This window comes from Melozone crissalis, unplaced genomic scaffold, assembly GCF_028551555.1.
Source record: "Melozone crissalis strain CALT ecotype California unplaced genomic scaffold, PUWL_Pcris_2 ptg000042l_1, whole genome shotgun sequence".
In the NCBI taxonomy this organism is placed as follows: domain Eukaryota; kingdom Metazoa; phylum Chordata; class Aves; order Passeriformes; family Passerellidae; genus Melozone; species Melozone crissalis.
The window spans coordinates 6,061,928-6,079,829 of record NW_026535820.1 but is presented as its reverse complement, the minus strand read 5'-3'; positions in this window follow the sequence as shown (position 1 = coordinate 6,079,829).

Genomic DNA, 17,902 nt, shown 5'->3' with positions numbered 1-17,902 from the left:
TAAATCCAAAGAGGGGCACCTAACAACAATATTTAATTGATTTCAAACTGTGCCTGTCCAGAAATCCTACTGACAAAATAGAAAACAGAAGTCTGAATCTTAAGATGCCTATGTTGTAAGATTATTTACAGTCCAAATTTCAAACACTTCCTTTTTGGTCAACAATTTCTGTGTGAAATTTCCCTTACATGTTTTTATTAGCTAACAATTTTTCTTTGGTCCTTAGCTCTCAGCTTTGCAAGCTCAACACGTACCCTTCACCTTGGCAAGTTACTTCTCCACTGGTAGCATAATGAAGAGTCCCATTCTTAATGCCAGGAAAGCAAAACAAATTCATGCAAATAAATTACATCGCCATACACAACTGGTGAAGACATGGGAGACAGACTTATTAAAGTACCTATTTAAAGCAGTTTTGTGTCCATATTGCACACTCAGTGCTTTTAAATTGAACCAAACTGTGGATGTGGTATATCTACTTTGTTCTGCCTTGAATTTCCAGATTATGTGCTAGTAGCAAATGAGAGCTATGCATGCATTTAGAAATATAAGCATTTGCTAGAAAGACCTGTAGCAGCGGCTTCTGTTTCCTCCTTCTTACAAAAGGAAAGGCAATAGACTATATTCACTCTGTCTCTGAACAGACCTGGCAATGATCTCTTGAAATTAGTAAAGAGAGCGTCCAGTAAACATCTGGTCAAGGTGCTTTTGCAGAGTTGGGAGGATGGGCACATTCTGACCAAGGCACTTTGCTTCCACTAGCAGCTGCTTGGCCTTCCCATTCCTTCATCTTAATCACCCTGCCCCTAGAGCTCCTCTCAATGCAAATCCCATTGCTACAGAGGAGTGTGACATGGGCAGCTGAGGTCTTTCTTCCTTCCCAAAAGAAAGAAGTCTGTTTGTGGAGGGTCCCCACCATGCTTGGATGAATGGATAAGCATCATCTTTGCACATATACTGCCCTTGCTGACTGAATATCATCATCTTATTGGTCTAAGAAAGTGGGGACCTGAAACCACAGCAGTTCCTCTGTCTGTCTGAACTGAGGCTTATTAATGCATCACACATGACTCTCGTGTTGAAGGATTTTAGTCTAAAATATAAGCAAATCAAACACAAGCACAGTAATGCGGGTGTAACATGGAGCCTTAATTTTTGTGCTCCCGAAGGTGCTGCACACTTTGACAATAGCCCCAGTGGACAAAATCTCTAACCAGGTTTCTGAATAGAAAATCCACTTCCTGCAAGTTCGATTAAGCTAGCTAATTTTCAGTCAAACACACTAATTTCGAGACAGGTTCTTCTGATGTTTTCCCTCTGTTTGCAATTTGCATCTTTAAACAGCTTGGTGTTTCAAAGCAGCAGCGGCAGTAAGGTCACAAGGTTTTATGTTAAATAGCAACATCCTCAGCTTTTTAAAGAAGAAACAGAGAGCAGCTGATCTGATGACACATAATTTTCTTTCTTTCTCTTTTTCTCTTTGGGCTGAGAAAAAGGAAGGATTGGAGCTTCTTATGGATCACAGACATTTTACTCTGGAAGAAAGAGCAGATCTATAGGTCTTTGTGCTCTCTAAAGCAACACAGAATCACAGGTGTCCTTGATTATCAAGAAATCTTCTTCTTTTCTAATGGCTTGCCTTTCTCTCCCTGAGAACAGCAGGTCATCTTTCGGGCATGAATATATCATTTTAAGGGGCACAAAATTCAATCTTAAAAGGAAAATTTTAAATAAAGTATATGCTGAATTTGAAGATTAAAAAAAAAATGCTTGTCAAAATTCAGTATGCCAGAAATCCAGGCTGTGCTGACTCATCCAGAGTAAACAGTTATAGTAAAGAGATGTTTCTCAATCAATTCTGCCTGTGCTATGTTTCCATTTCTGAGGAACAGTGGTAACAGCATAGCAAATAAAGTCTGACACAATGACACCTTGCTTCAGCCTTTTTCCCAGTAAAATTTCTTCTCCCCCCATCCCCCTTTTTTATGGCCACACAAAATGAACTTGTGGGCTATAGCTACCCTGAAGCAGCTTTTTGTGCCTTGGGAGACTGGCTGGTCACTGGGATTGAAAAAAGCCTGCATCTCATAGCTCCAAGCAGTTTTGACAGTTGCTGAAGACGTGTATCAGTAAATACTCTAACCTGAACTTAGCGCAGCATCAAAGGCTCCCGAGCCGAGCTGCGTGACAAAGCTATTCTCAGCACATCAGGGCTCTGGGACATGCAGCCTCACGCTGGAAATGCTGCTGGCTGAACTACTCTATGGCTCTGCATCCATCAGAGTTAAAATCAATGTGTTTTTAGCTCACAAATGTAGATGCATATAAGTTTGAGAGGGGTGCAGGATATCATTAAAATAATTGCTGAAATCAATGGCTTTTGTATAATTACATGTTTGTACGTGTAGGTATGAATATATAGATGGGTGAACACAGGATGTATATCTCCACAGGTAAAACTAAGAGTAAATGCAGTGCTGCCTGTACCTCATATATACTGTGACTGATATATCTAAAAGCTTTGTGTAATCCTAAGGTTGCCAGTTTTAAAATGCTGATACATAAAAAATTATCAAGGCATTTCTGGTGACAGGGCAAACATCCTTTGACACATGCACAGAGGAAGATACAGATGTTCTGACCTATATGGAAAAAGATAAACAGAACAAAAAAATATCCATTTTTAAGCAAATATAAAGTAAATTTTATCACTGAGGTCTCTTTGGGGCAAAAATGCAGTATGCAATGCATTGCAGTTTTGCTTCACTTACAAGTCAGCAGCTACAATTAAGACAAGACAGTTGGAACATTTAATTCAGTTTAATTCATAATATATTTTTCCCTTTCCAGAGAACCATGTGATGTGTTGAAGATAAGAAACTCTGTCTTGTCATTCAGTATTTATTAAGTGAACCAAAATAGCCTGTTTTGTAGAAAACAAATTTCATTTTGCCTGTCATACTACAACCTAGTGCCAGTCTGATCTGTTGTGTAGTTTCACTGAGCCTGGTGACTTTGAAGTATATTGTGTATACAAATGTCTTGCTGTAAGCCATACTGTGTATCAGCACGTGTGGAGACCAGCATGAACTTGCCATTCAGAGAAATACAGGGCTGTGAAGAAGGGGAGAGAATTCTGTTACCTTTTCTTCCTTATTTAGGTGCTGCAGAAGAATATGAAAGTAGCAAATTATACAAGAACAGTTCTTTTTAGTCTGTTCTGATGTGTGCAAACATGACATATTTAATTAGTATTACATTCTATCTCTTATACGAAATACAAGATTCTAGATAGGATAATTATCTTTTAACAACATACAGCTGCTAAACTTCTCAGGAATATGGGAATATGGTACCCAACATTGGTTCTTAGAGCACGTCACAAATAACCACTTTCACAGCAGAACATTTATAAATGTCACGTCATGGAAGACAAAAGCTACTGTAGAATAAGGGAAACATTCTCGTTCTTATAGATAAAGCAAGGCCTCAGAACCTCACACCTGTGCAGCAAGCAAATGTGATTAAAGGCAGAACAAACAAGCAAAAACCTTGCATTAAATAGATCATGAATTTGCTTGTGGGTCTGTAACAGATGTGTTACTAAGGATGCTTTGTTTATCCTGTTGCAAGACTGTCGAAGAGAATCATTCCAGTGATGCTGCTTATCACGCTTTTAATTCTGCTCAGGCAAAACTGTTAGCTTTGAAAAAGCAATTTTTTTTTGGCCCTACTCTATCTGGCTGCACAGAATTTTCAAAGCACCACAATGTTGTAAAAAATGCCCTTTTAATCAGATTACCCTTGGCGAACGTCCCAAACTCAGGCTGAAGTGCAGTGCTTGTGGTTTCTCAACAGCTTACACTAAGCCTGCACCATGGAAATAATCTACTTTTAAAACCCAGGAAACAAATCGACTGCACTAAGGACATAAGTCGCTGTCATTAGGGAGTGATTAAGCTAAACATTTTTATACACTCTGGTAGCCCAGTTTCATATTGTGTACCTCTGTGCTGAGAGAAAGAATGGCACCCCAAATAACTGCTTGTTTGATTCAGGCACCCCAAAAAGATCTCGTCTATACACAAACTAAACTTAATTTTCCTCCAATAACAACTAGAGGAAAAAAGAGGGGAAGAAAGAGAGAGAAAGAGATTTGCCTTTAATGAATTAGAAAATACAGTAAAATCAGCTTTACAAGCAATAATTCAACTGAGGATCATGAGTTTGATTTAAGACTGTACACGATATTTTTTGACACACATTAGCCTCTCCTAAAAATCCTGTCACCTTATATTAAATTACTGCTACTTGTTTTATACAAACATATTTCCTTTAATACATAATTTATATTGGAAATTCTCTGTGTTTTTGAAGAGGCAGCTCCCATTTTTACAATTTCCCATTATAATGCTAGGTCTTCATCTTTCTGTGATGTTGCGTTTTTCATAGTGGGAAAATACGACATGGAGAGATTTCAACAGAAATTACTGTACCTCCCCCAATTTCCCTCTAACGAAACTGCAAAAAAAAAGGTTACGGATCTGACTGTAATCAAATTATCTGGCGTCTGAGACAATCTTGCTATTTCAGTGCTTGCAGATCCTGAAGAAGAAAGGATCTAGATGTCGGATCCTGGTTCATGATAGTGTGTTTGCATGAGGGAGGGCTGGTTTTGTTTTGTACATAGGTCTGAGCTCAGGTCTGACATAGATGACATGTTCAACTGGTCTAAGGTACAAATCAGGTCTGTTCTTGATCCCTACTTTGGACATTCTGCTGATAGTTCATTTCTAATTTATGAAGCATGTCATTAATCCTCAATCTGTCAGCCTTTTTTTGACAATAATTCAGTCTGACAGTTGAAGGATTAATATTTATTAAACACCCCCTACTTTAGAAGTCAAAGAAATGCTCAATTCATTTCTGCAGCAATATCTTCCAACTCATAGCAAGCACTATCCTCAATCCCTTCATGCTCTCTAAAATAAACCCAGTGGGCAAGACAATAGGAACAGCAGATGACCAAGAGAAGCATTAGAGAAACAAAACAAAAAGAAAAAAATATGTAATTACAAGTAATCCTTCAAAAGACTTGATAGTGGATTCATTTAAGGTATTCCTCTGCCCAAGCATATGTTTTCTCACTCTTCCTTCCCCTTCCATCCCTCCCCCTCCCTTCCCCACTCATAAATTATTCATAACCTGATAAATATGCAATTTCAAAAAAGTGCAGACACGGCAGCACTGCATTAAAAAAAAAAAAAAAGGCTTGTGCTTTTCACACAGAAGACCTGAGCTGCACTTAACGGATGACAGATTTTCCAGTATTCAAAAGCTGTATTATATATATGATAGGAGTAAGACAGTATTTCTGGTCTGATTCCTTGCTAGACATGTTGTGAATTGTCTGTGGAAAGCTGTAACATAAAACAAATGGTGCTGTTGGTTTGGTTTGGTTTGGTTTGGTTTCTTCTTTTTCTTTTCTTTCCTTTTTGAAAGACAATAAATGGTGAAAAGCAATGATGTTCCCACCATTTAAAGTTTGGCTCTTGTTTTCAGGTCATTATAAAACTGGAGAGTGAGTACTGCAGGGGAAGGAGCACGGCCACACATTTTCTCATGTAGCCAGTGCAGAATTTGCAGGTAGAGCACGTGCTGTACGTAATTCTCCAGTGATCCCACTGGGGAGGTCTCCCTCCTCCCAGAGTCCCCCTAAGCAGTGGCCACTTATGGGCCATCGTGTGAATGCTCTTCAGGGGCCAATTTCACAGGCTCAGCAGCAAAGTGCTGTGCCTGCTGCTTGCATGCAGGTAAACCCCACCAGAAGTAAGATGCAGGATGAGGAGCGGAGTACCTCCATTTTGTGGGCTAATTGCTTGATTACCACACTGAAAGAAAATGGAGGAAATATTTCTTTTTTTTTTTTTTTTTTTTTTTTTTTTGTGGAAGGAGCCCTGGGCTGATGTGACAGGAGAGACAAAGTATCAGGAAAAAAATGGTGCTTAAGGAGCATCAGTCATAAAATCACTAATATGAAATGGAATATGAGAAATATAGATAATGTGTACACATTCTTACGGCTAATAAATGCACAAGACTCACGTACAGTTGATCTTTGGGTTTAGCAACAGTTAGAACATAAAAATGATTTCAACCCATGAAGTGTAACCTTTTGGATGAACATTTAAATTGGAAACACCATGGGTAAGAAATACACTTCAGCATTTAATTTGGACTGGTTAGTTGGAAGCCTCTATTTACTGTAAAATAATTTCAGATTTAATTAAATAACACTGCTGATGCCAGTCACATCAGCACTGTAAAGATGATTAATTGCATGCTTAAATGAAATATAAACTGCCTTTAAAGTAGCATCAAGAAGAGTCCTGTAAGCAGACACCAAATGATAGATTTAAACACATGAGCCTACCTGTACCCCTTACAAATATGCCATGGTTAAAAAAACAGGCCCTGCATCTAAATTTAGCAGTTGTACCAAAACCAGAGCCTTTAATGAGTTTCTATTTTTCAGGCAAGCCTGATCTATTTTTCCCCCCTCTGGAAATGATTTTTTTATTTTGCAGGAGAGCTTTCGCATGATTTGCATTGTCATCTCATGGGCTGGCTATCGAGAGGCAAACAGGGGCTGAGGCACTGTAATATGAGGCCACACTGTCACAACAAGGCAGCTGGACGGTTATATATTCCACTTTGTTTCCATTGCACTTCAATCCTCAGAAGAGCAGGACAAAGGGCCTGACAGAGTTAACCACAGATTGTCACCTTGATTTGTCCAGCCTAGCTGATACATAGAAATGAATGGTATTCTGCTTATAAACAAAACACAGAAACAAACATGCTGGCAAATAGCATTCTCCAAACTGAGCTATCTGTAAGAAAAAAAAAATAAAAAGAAAAGAAAAAAAATTTCAGTATCTTTATAGATGCTACATCCTCCATGGAGAAAATAAAAGCAGGAAGAATCCTCAGATTACCACACAGAATAAGCCCTTCCCGTGTAACGCTGTCTATTGAAAACAGCAGAGGAAAGCTCTCTAACTAAGGGCTGGGTTCTCTTTGACTAATCTGAATCATGTTGGTTTATTTTTCAGGAATGCTATGACAATGCTTCAAAACAGAAGTTTTTATCATAAAGGTAAACAGTTTGGGGCAGGGAATATTCCCGTATATGATAAACTTGTTTGTGGGACTATATCCTTAACACTATCCAGGGAGATGCAGTTATACACATGTGGAATATAGTAAACAAAGGATTTCCTGAAGAGGTAGCAAATTAAAATCTAATTTTTTTTAAAAAAGTAAATCCAATGAGTGCAATTGAATTTCTACTCTTAACATAGCACTGAATTAAATATAAAGAGTGTCATATTTAACAATTACTACTTAGAGAGATGAAAAGCAGGCAATTGCTGAGGAAATTCAGTGATGAAGCAAGAATTATAATTAAAATCCATGACTGCTTTTTTTTTTTTAATTTGAACAGGTTCAAATTTTAATAAAATCATGAACAAAAGAAATTTTAAAAATACAACTTTAAAAAATTAAAGGAATCATTTGTCTTTTGCCCTCATTTCTGAGTATATGAGAATTCTGGCTTATGCTTCTGATCAGTAAGGCAAATTGAACTGAAAAAAAAAGGGAGATAACTCAACCAAGCAAAGGTCAGTTCTGAAACACCTTAATTTTTTATAGAAGATGAAAACAACCAGCAAGAAACCTCGTTGTGGTTTCTGACAACCACATGTTTATTAACTACGTGAAAGACATAATCAAACTCTCATTTTGCTTATACAACATACCTCACCAGAATGGACAAAATAGTTGCCTCTGAAGAAAAAAACATTTAGAAACATGTCATTTATCCGTCTTTTTTATTTATGAGATAAGCCTTATCAGAAGATGTGGTATTACATATCACAATAATGTATTCACTTCTGAGCATGCAGTATTTTAAACAGACATAAAAGACTAAATGCATTTATTATTTTTGCATTGCTACTACTTTTAACTAGTAGATTGGAGGATTTTTTGAATTTGTGTACACATTTCGTAATTTCACTTGATGTGCATCAATTCTTTTAACAGTGCAAAAACACACACTAAAATATAACATGCCATTGTACAATTGTAAGTATCTACTTGAAGCTATATTATGCATCACAAAAAGAAAAAAAATATATAAATCTTACCCACATACTGGAATGCTAATGTGCATCCATCAAAGGGATACACATTCACAGTAAAGGTTTCAGCCCAAATAAAGCCCCTTGCATTACCGCATACCTGCAAAAATATGGAAAAAAAATGAAAAACTCTTTTTTTCCTTTACCAAAATTGTTTAGGAAAACCTAGGTATGCCAAAAAAAAACATTTATTGTCCAAGGAGAAAATTGCACAGATTTGTCTTTCCTTGGAATTCTATGCAGCCAACCGTAATAGCTCTTTGACAGTTCACCTGACTGCAGCAGAAATGGGAATGTGATGGTTACAGTGGATGACAGAAAGGGGCCATTTGAAGTGCTATTATGCAGTTTACATGAGAAGATTTCCACAGATTTTGGTTTTATTTAGTTATGTTATGTACATTTTTTTGCCTTTTTTTTTCTTCTTCTTCCTTTTTTTTTCTTTTTTTTACCCTTTACCTAGCAGTGTATGCCTTACAATAATAAAGAACACATTCTTTTATGGAGTTACCATATAGAAAAGAAGACCTTAAAATTTCATTTGTATTTCCAAACTGGCTTGGGAGAGTCACTGTTCTTCACTACTAAAAATGGAAACGCTCTGTTCTCTCTTGCCTTGACCATGTTTTAAAAGACTGTTATATATATTTTATTTCACCCAGTTTACCCAGCAATTTTAGATAGACTAATATAAATCAGGTATTTTATGTTCATACTTTAACAGAAGCATAAGTGGAGGAATAGTTTTTTTTTAGTGTGCACGTTTGTAGGATGACTGGAAACCTTTTGAATGTTAAGGACTGAAAAGGATATCCTGTATAAATCTTCCACCCTGAAAAGATAATCTTTGACCACCTTTCTGGAAGGACCCAAATCTGCAAGCTCTCGTTAGGATAAATGGTCTGACTGAAGCTAATAAGCCTTCTCGGAAGAGTAAAGCCTACTCACATGAGTCAGCACTTACAGCACCAAGCTGTGACAGTTAAGCATTTTATGGAAAGAATCAAGGTGTTTTTGCTTTATGGGATTGCTGTGCTGTACAGGTCTCTCAGTTCAGGGGCAGATGAGCCTAAACCAATGAACAAATGCATACAGTCCTTTTTGTGTCCGGATAACATACAGAAAAACATGATGGTGACACACTGGTTGCTTGACACTGAAATGTTTAAAAGAAAAAAAAAAAATCACTGTGTAAGATAAAAGGATAAAAGTGATAATGACTAAGCTACACTGTCCTAACTTACTATGCATTTGCATGTGATTTATAATTTTATAAAGGAGAAAATACAGGGAACTGTACCTTTCATATATTGTTAAGCAGATCTTCTATGTTTGCATTTTCTGCATAAGGTCAAGACTGTTGACATGGGATTAATCAGCTGTTCCTCCTAAACCATGAATCAGGACAAATTGTTGTTGGTTTCATACAGTACAGTTCCTGAAAATAGAATTAAACATAGAAAGGAGAGAAATATGTGAAACCAAGCTGAAGTTACAGGCAGTAATTGCAACACTGGTATAATGACAGATCCTTTCTGCTTTTGCATTTTGAAGAATTTCAGCAGTAATTACAAAAAACAGTGCTTAATTTTCTGCCACCTTCTGAAAATGCAATGATTATTTGAAGCATATTGTTCTGTCAGAGTGTGATGTTTTATTGAAATGCAAAAATTTTGCACCTCTTTCCATAAGCACATTTCTTCCTATGTGTATTTTGTCCAATTCACAAGTAAAAAAAGATTCAGTTATCTTCTGCATATCTTCTAGAGAACATACACCTACACATAAATGTAGCCTGCCACCTGCATTGTTGTTAGCTTATTTGTCAGGCTCTACCATGATAGGATTTGAGAATATTGGGTGCAAAGTGTCTTCAGGAAGAGGGAGAGAAATCATTCACCATTAGAGATAAGTATGACAAGCTCCCTTTTACACTAGGATACACTTGTATTAAACAGAATGGCAGGGTGCCTGAGTGAGATAGCATCTATTACCAATGATGACATGAAAATGGACTCTTATTAATCACTGTTTTCAAAATAATTATCCATAGCTTTATAAATGCTACAACTAAGGCCGGATTCCTTCCCTAGGTGTTCCCTTATATTCAAAATACTGTTTTCTCATTACAGTTAGAACTTAAATTATTTGGTAAAGCAGATGTAAAAAGTGAGCAGCAAATATGCACGTTTTTAATGATTAAGATATTGTATAGCTTTTTTAGAAATAAACAGTCTATAGGTATTCAAAATAGGTCATAATTACTCAAAAACAAACACTTGATCTGATCTCTGTGATATTTTATAAATACTTTTTTGGAAGCTCAAATATCATGTAAGATATTTGAAATTTTACATACAGAATGGGATATCTGTGGGTCACAAACAATATTTTCTGTTATATGGGATATTTTACTAAGAGGGATGTAAAACAAAGATTATGGAGGGAAAAGATTTGGAGGACTTTTGCCAATGAAAGTACTTTTTCTGATAACAGCTTTTATGTGTTTTGTGTTTTATTTATTTTCAGCACAATTCATTGCAGAGGTTAAGCCTCTCCCAGATTTGCAATCAAACCATTGTATTAATATGAAAAACTTCCATAAACAGCTCAGACAATGTAATGTCCTATATTCAAGTACTTTCCATGCACAAAGTGTATCAAAACCATATTTTGCCTCTGGTACTAATTACGCGTATATTTTTTATTATATCTATTTGCATAGATAGTGCTATATGAACACTATAGAAATGTTTTATTTAAGGGACTCATTTTGGAAATATCCATTATCTTTACTAGATGTGGACATACAGCTTTTTTTTAGGAACATTTTTATTTAAATTTAAAGTCAAGTTTTGAAGAAGTAGTTATGGGATAACAAGTTAGTATTCAAAAGGAAATGACGACATGGCATTATGAAAAAAATCTTTTCAGGTTCAGAAAGCACACATGTATGGATGTATGTGAATGGCTTCTGTGTTTTAAAGCTTTTTTCAAAAGCAACCATACGAACTCAAATGCCAATAAGTTTAGTTCTTGTGCAGGACCTTTTTTTATGTGATAGCTAAATTTTATTTTATAAAGTTACTCTAAGTTCTCATTGGCTACAATAATAATCTGATCTTTTAATTAAAAGAATGCAGGACGTAGCAGTCTTATGTTGCTGCTTTATTCCAATCTGCATCCCAAAACCCAGTAATTCTAGATGGAAAAAAGTCCATTTAAAAAATCAGTAAAGAAATACAAGAACATTGTCTGGATTTGGAATAATAATTGCATAGATATGTCTAGGAAATGTATGCATTTCTGATTTAAGTAAGATTTTGGAGGTAATAGTCATTTTACTAATAATAAAAAAATTAATATGGCAACAACTGTTTGCTCGGTGTAAATATAAATTATGTTTACCACAAGCTCCTATAAACATTTTGACAATGATTTATAAGTATGTCTAATAAAAATGTTATATTTTTTCCATTCTAGCAGACAGCTAAATATTTTATAAATATAATTCAAAGTAATGTATTGGTTTATTTTGAATACCTTATTTTTTTCCCTGTTTTTTTTTTTTTTTCTCTTAATAAAAATGCCTCCTCTCCTAAGAATACTTTAAATTAAAGCAGGTCATTTATTTTTGTTGCTGTTGCTGAAGCAGGTTGTTCTTCTTTCTCCCCTAATACTAATTTGGTAACTTAAGCAGCTCTTGAACATTTGCAGTATATGTTATTAAGGATTAAGCCTTACATTTATTTGTATAGGTAAAGAACCTGGTATTGCACAGGTCAAGTGGTTTCAGGATGAACAATAAAGCAATATATTTAAAGAGGTGTTAGTGTCTCCTTTCTGAATCCCTTTTTTATTTCAAAGTGCAAATATGGTTATAAATCACATTACCCAATGCATACAAATTATTTGAATTACAAAACAGACTGGAATATCTGCATCTTCTGTTTAACCTGTGGAGATGACTCACATAATTGAATGGGAATATGGATACTATACTTATGTATAAACTTTGACTAACTTGTTTTAAAGAGAAGTGCTTCATGGAGGAGTGAAGAATGTGTCTGAGATACCAGCAGGATTAGCTTTCTGTATGGCAACTAATCCACTAAACCACTCTCCCAAATTTCTCACCTGATTCATTCAGAACAGACTATTCAAAAGGATATACCACCTCTGCACTTCTCTATCAAATTGCCCTTTTTTGTTTGATACAGAAAGTGCTTCTCTGTTTAAGTATAATAACAAGTTTAATTAGTAAAAAGTACCCATTTTAGAAAGGTTATGGTCAGCAGAGCACCCATTTCAGCACCCATTGAAGCCCCCATTTTCCTTTGTGCATAGTTTGTGCCCACCTCTGTCCAGAGAAGCATCCCTTTAAAAACATGTCTACGAACATTCACCCCCAAGCCGGTGGATGCAGCCAGAAGGTTCCCCATTCCAAAAACTCCACTGGCAGGGGTGTGCACAATTTGGATGCTCGCCGGACAAACGCAAATCTGCCATGGGAAAACCAAGCACCTTTTTTCTGCAGACAGTTATTTTATGTGCTGGATGATGAGATCTGGAGGACAATCTGTGGTGGTGACCACTTTTTGAAATGTGTACTCTCTACACAAAAGACTAAAAACAAAAGCATATCCCCACTTCATCCATGATTTTTTTTTTTAAATGCATTTAAACTGTGATTTTTGATACATGGTAGGTGACAATTCTCACATTAAAATCAGATGGAAGCCCAGACATTTTGATGCCAGCTGCTGCACAGAAGACAACTATTCATCTTTGGAAAATTATACTTCCCCACTGAAATACAGGTTCAGTTGCAGGGAAGATCATGAGCACCTGACTATTTGGCAAACTGAATGCACTGTAAGATTTAAGCACTCATCAAATATAAAAGAGTTGTGTAGCAAGTACTCAGCTTGACTCTGGTACTAAAGGACCGCCTCTGCCTACTTCTGGCCCTTGCTTCCCTTGCCTCCTGGAGAGCAGCAAAAGTCCTGGAGAGTAATGGCCTGGAGACTGCTCAACACTGCTAACCAACCCCCTGTTTGTCAGTATCAAAGAAACCCTGCCCTGTCATTTGAAGATATTTTATCATTTGTTGGCCGGCGGTGATCTGGCGTCATACCCCACACTGCAGCGTGTGGGACTGACAAGTACCTGAAGCAGCCTTGTGGAGCCCTGTTAGAGATGCTCCCTCCATGAACCCCCTGCTGAATTCAGCAGTCAGGGACAGCATCAGGTGGGTGCTCTCTGTCACCTTGTGGGCATCAGGCTGGGGGTCCCCAAGGCAGGAGAAGGGCTGCCAGGGACCCTGCAGTACTGAGCATATGCCTCAGGGCTGCCTCTGCCTCTTTCAGTCTTTTACCTCCTCTTGCCATTACGTGCAGATACTACTGTGCCCAAACTGGAAAGAGCCAGCTCTCACACCCTGTCTGCCTGGTAATGAGATTTTTAATAGAGTGGCAAAAAGGAAGAGCCTTTCCTTTGTGAAATGGTAGGGGGAAAAAATGAGGAGTGGGATTGAGCTTCATAAGAAGAAGATATAGTAGGAAATCTGCTTTGCATCCAAAATTCTCCCATATTAGGCCCAAACAAGGTGATATTACAAGTGTACGCCACAAAAGCAATCAAACAGCAGGGAAGGAAACACACTCGAGGCTGTTTCCATAACAAATCTTGCATGAATTTCATAGCCTTTTTATAGGGAAGAAAATCAGGAGGCCAGATAGTGTCCTGGGTGTGACTTTGCTGAGGCATAAACACCTGCAATCTGTATGTAGATGTGCCTTTAGGCACAAGTGTGTGTGTGTATGTGTGAGGGAGAGTCAGGTCAGGTTCTTGTTTATGACTTCTGAGAGATAGAAACAAGTGTATTTACTGGCAAGTCTGTAAAGGACATCAGTAGAAACAGGATTAGGCCTGTAATATTATTCCTTGGCCAAGACCTACTCCAGGGAAGGTCGCTTAGGTGAAAAGTATGTGAAATTGTTGTGACAGCTTTTTTAGTGTTAATTTGATAAAAGAGATATGGTGCAAATAAAATGGTACACACTGTAAAAGGCTCCCAAGCTGACTGAAAGTCCTTTAGTACCAACTTGAGATTCTCTCCAACACCGAAGACCAAATAGTTTAAAATTATTCTTAGAAAGGAACATGGTTTTTATTTTGACAACAATTTTTTGAGCTTTTGAAGGAAGTCCCCGTGTATTCCAGCTGCCTGATATAGCTCTACTATTTAAATCTTGAAATGTCATACCTATTCAGAACCTGGCAGGATTTACCCATGTTCTGCAGCAAAAGAACAGATCAGTTCTGATGTCTGAAAAATTATTGTCTCCTCATAAACTTTAATACTGACTTCTGTTACTGAGAGAGAGAACAAAAGGATATGTTGGGGACAGTGGAGGCTGTGAAGCACTTCTAAAATTGCCTTGAGATGTACCACTATGCCCTCCATGCCCCACTTTTTGGATGCTGAACTTGATATAATTTTCTAAGGGAACTTAATTTCAGAGGTAAGTACTCTGCCCCCTTGCTGAGAGTCACATCCAGCTACAAACCCAAATCCAAAATTAAGGCATTTTAAATAGTTAAATATTTCTGAAAATCTCACAAATATGAATTTGTTTTTGCCTGCAACAAATAATTCTGCAGTGTCAGCTGTTCTGAACTGTATATAAACATTCATTTCTGTGTTTTAAAACACTGAAAACATCAATACATACAGAAATATAAGCTTACCCAGAGATTCAATTGTATTTGCTGTAGTTTTTCTTTTCAAATCACTGAACATTGGAATTCTTTGCTATGAAAGCCTCACACAATATTCTTTAAACTACAGTATATCAATGCTTTAAAAACAACATTTAAAAAATGAAAGATTTTGCCTATTTTGTTCAAATGAATATGCCCTAAGTTATGCTTCTCAGTTGTCCCAATTTATTTTAATATGAAAAAATCTAATCTCTGCTTGTAAAGCAGATTATGCATGTATTAAATTCTTTAAAATTAGAATATACTTAATGCCACATTAGTTCCAGGCATGCAAAGCAGGAGAAAGAATTATACACCTAAACAACAAGAATGGTTTTTAAGCTTAAGTTTCTACTTTGCTCCAATTCTCATTTGGCAAAATAAAATTATGCACAATCTACCATTTAATGAAATGCACTGATGAATTAATATTTGTCAAATAAATCACAAAAGAAAAGATTTAAAACAGCCAATATTTTTAACTGAGGAAAAATCAAGGCCAAAGCTTTGTTTCAGCTGTCTATAAAATTTGTACATCCCGCTTCTTTTCCCTTCCTCATCCTCTCTTGCCTCCAGTTGGTAAGGTACATTCCATTTTGCACTTCTAAGTATGCATTCTGGTCATGGTCTCAGAATAATGCTGCTGACTTCCCTCAATGCAGGAAGAGGTCAGAGCTCATTTGGACTGGGGCCTAAAACATACGAGAACTGTAAGTCCTTTTGTCCTCAAGGTCCATGACTACAAGTTCATTTATGGCGGCTTGCCAACAGGGGTTGTGCTTTGAGGTTGTTGCTCCTGTTTTCTGCCATGCCATCAGAGGACTACTGCCTCCCCAGCTGCAAGTGTGTCATCTCCCACAGGCATTGTTTTTCCTATTAAATCCTCCACAAATCTTGTTTTCTCAGGACCTGGGATATTATAGGTTTGTTTCTCTCAGTTATTATTCTTGCTATCCGAAGACAATGACAGTTTGTGATTACTAACTGCTGTGGGGATGGGTGCATAAACTCTTAATTCATCAATACAATTTAAAATATTAAAAATAAATTAAAAAAAAAAAGAAGAAGGCAAATGCAGTGGAACTCTCATTCATTCATCAGAAAGGGGATCTATTACGGCAACAACCCTCACAGGCTGTGGAAGAGACAATGGATGAGACTCAGCTAACAAAGCTAAAAGGAAAGAAAGAGGAAGCAGAGCATCATATACAAAAAAAGACTAAACTCAGGCATATAGCAGAGGCACTCCACCTGTGCTGCCCATCCAATATGTGCAACTGTGGTTGGATGAAGTGCTGCACGTTGAGTAAATGTCAGTGGATGCAGCAATTTTATCTCATGTAAATGTTTAAAGGAATTTACTGCTGAGTGCACTGAGGTTTACACTTTGCCTGGAGAAGCACAGAGAGAAGATGGCATCTGCTCTTCTATTTCACCATGAAGTGTTCTTGATGTATTAGAAAAGATTTGGCTTCAGAGAGGGCAGCCTTGCCCTTGAGGCAAAGCTCCTCCTGACCCCAGAGGAGACATGATTTGATCCACTCACTAAGGTCTGTTTTATGGGATAACGCTGGGAAAGTTCTTCCCATTAACCTTGCTGGAGTGGTGAGGTTGTGGCCTTTTCCTTATAATTGATGCAGTGCCAGCATTTTAAAGGACAAACTAGAGGATAGGATATAGTAAACAGACAACTCATCCTGAAGGGAAAACAGAAAGCTTTCTTGAGTGTTTTTTGTGTTATCCCTTATTTGAGATTCTGTTTATGTTGCTAAAATTTGCATATATTCTTTTTAATGAATACTACTCAGCTGAGAGACAGTGAAAGATGCAGAATGTGATGCTTGTTAATATCAGTTCATTAAATTAAGCCAGACCTGATTTGCAACACAACCCTATGTTCTTGAATTTCACAGGCGGCCTGTGAAATAATTTTCTCCAGACTCCTCAAACTATTAGATTGTGTCTATTTAGATGAAGTACTTGGGCAGCCTTCACTGTCAGGGTGTTTAGCTACCTCACTGTCTGCTAATAGTTTTAGTTGCACTATGTCTTATTCATCAGATTTCTCTGTCAGCTGCTTCGGCCCTCAGTGCCTTTGGCAGGGTTCAGCATGGTGCTTTTTAAGGTTGGCTTTTTCTGTTGCTGAGGCAGGAACTCTGTGTCCATGCCCAAGCTACTGCCCTGCATCTGCTACAAGTGCCTGCTTCTCTACAATCATTTACTATACTCCAAGGTGAACGCCACAGAAAGAATATAGAAGGTGAATATTTTATGTCTGAATATTGTCTTTTATGCCAAAGCCTATGCTTACACAGAAGATTTGGTCCCCTGAGTCAACAGGCACGGAGATGGAATCCAGGACTAAGCTGTCAGGACTGTCAGGACATTTCTTGTCACCTCAGAGCATCATTCATACTTCACCTGACCAAAGCACTAAACCTTAACTTTGGCATGATTAAGAAGCAATGGCAAAAAAAGTGGAATATTTACTTTTAATAACCCCCTTCCTTTATAACCTTTCCCTGGATGAAATGTATCTGTCTACCTTTAAATAAGTTGGCAGCCTGGAGTCTTCTAAATTTTAATGCGGGATGTTTGTTGGACTAAGACAGAAATAGAAACACAACAGTTGCTTGTTCAACCAAATTTTGCCTAGGTGTTTTAAATTCTTTTGATTATTGCACCTGATTATGCCTATGGATCAAACCATCTAGAACAAAGTAGTTCTCCATCTACAAGAATTGAAACCCAATTAACTAATCATGTTTTTCACCATATTACAGAGTTACAACTGGGTTTCCTGCCCCTCTACTCAAAACCCTCTTTCTGTGACCATCATCTCTCTTGATGGGCACCTTCTGCAGTAACAGCCAATCAGCGCAAGAAACGCATGCTTGCTAGCAATAAAACTTTAACTTTAGAATCTGAGC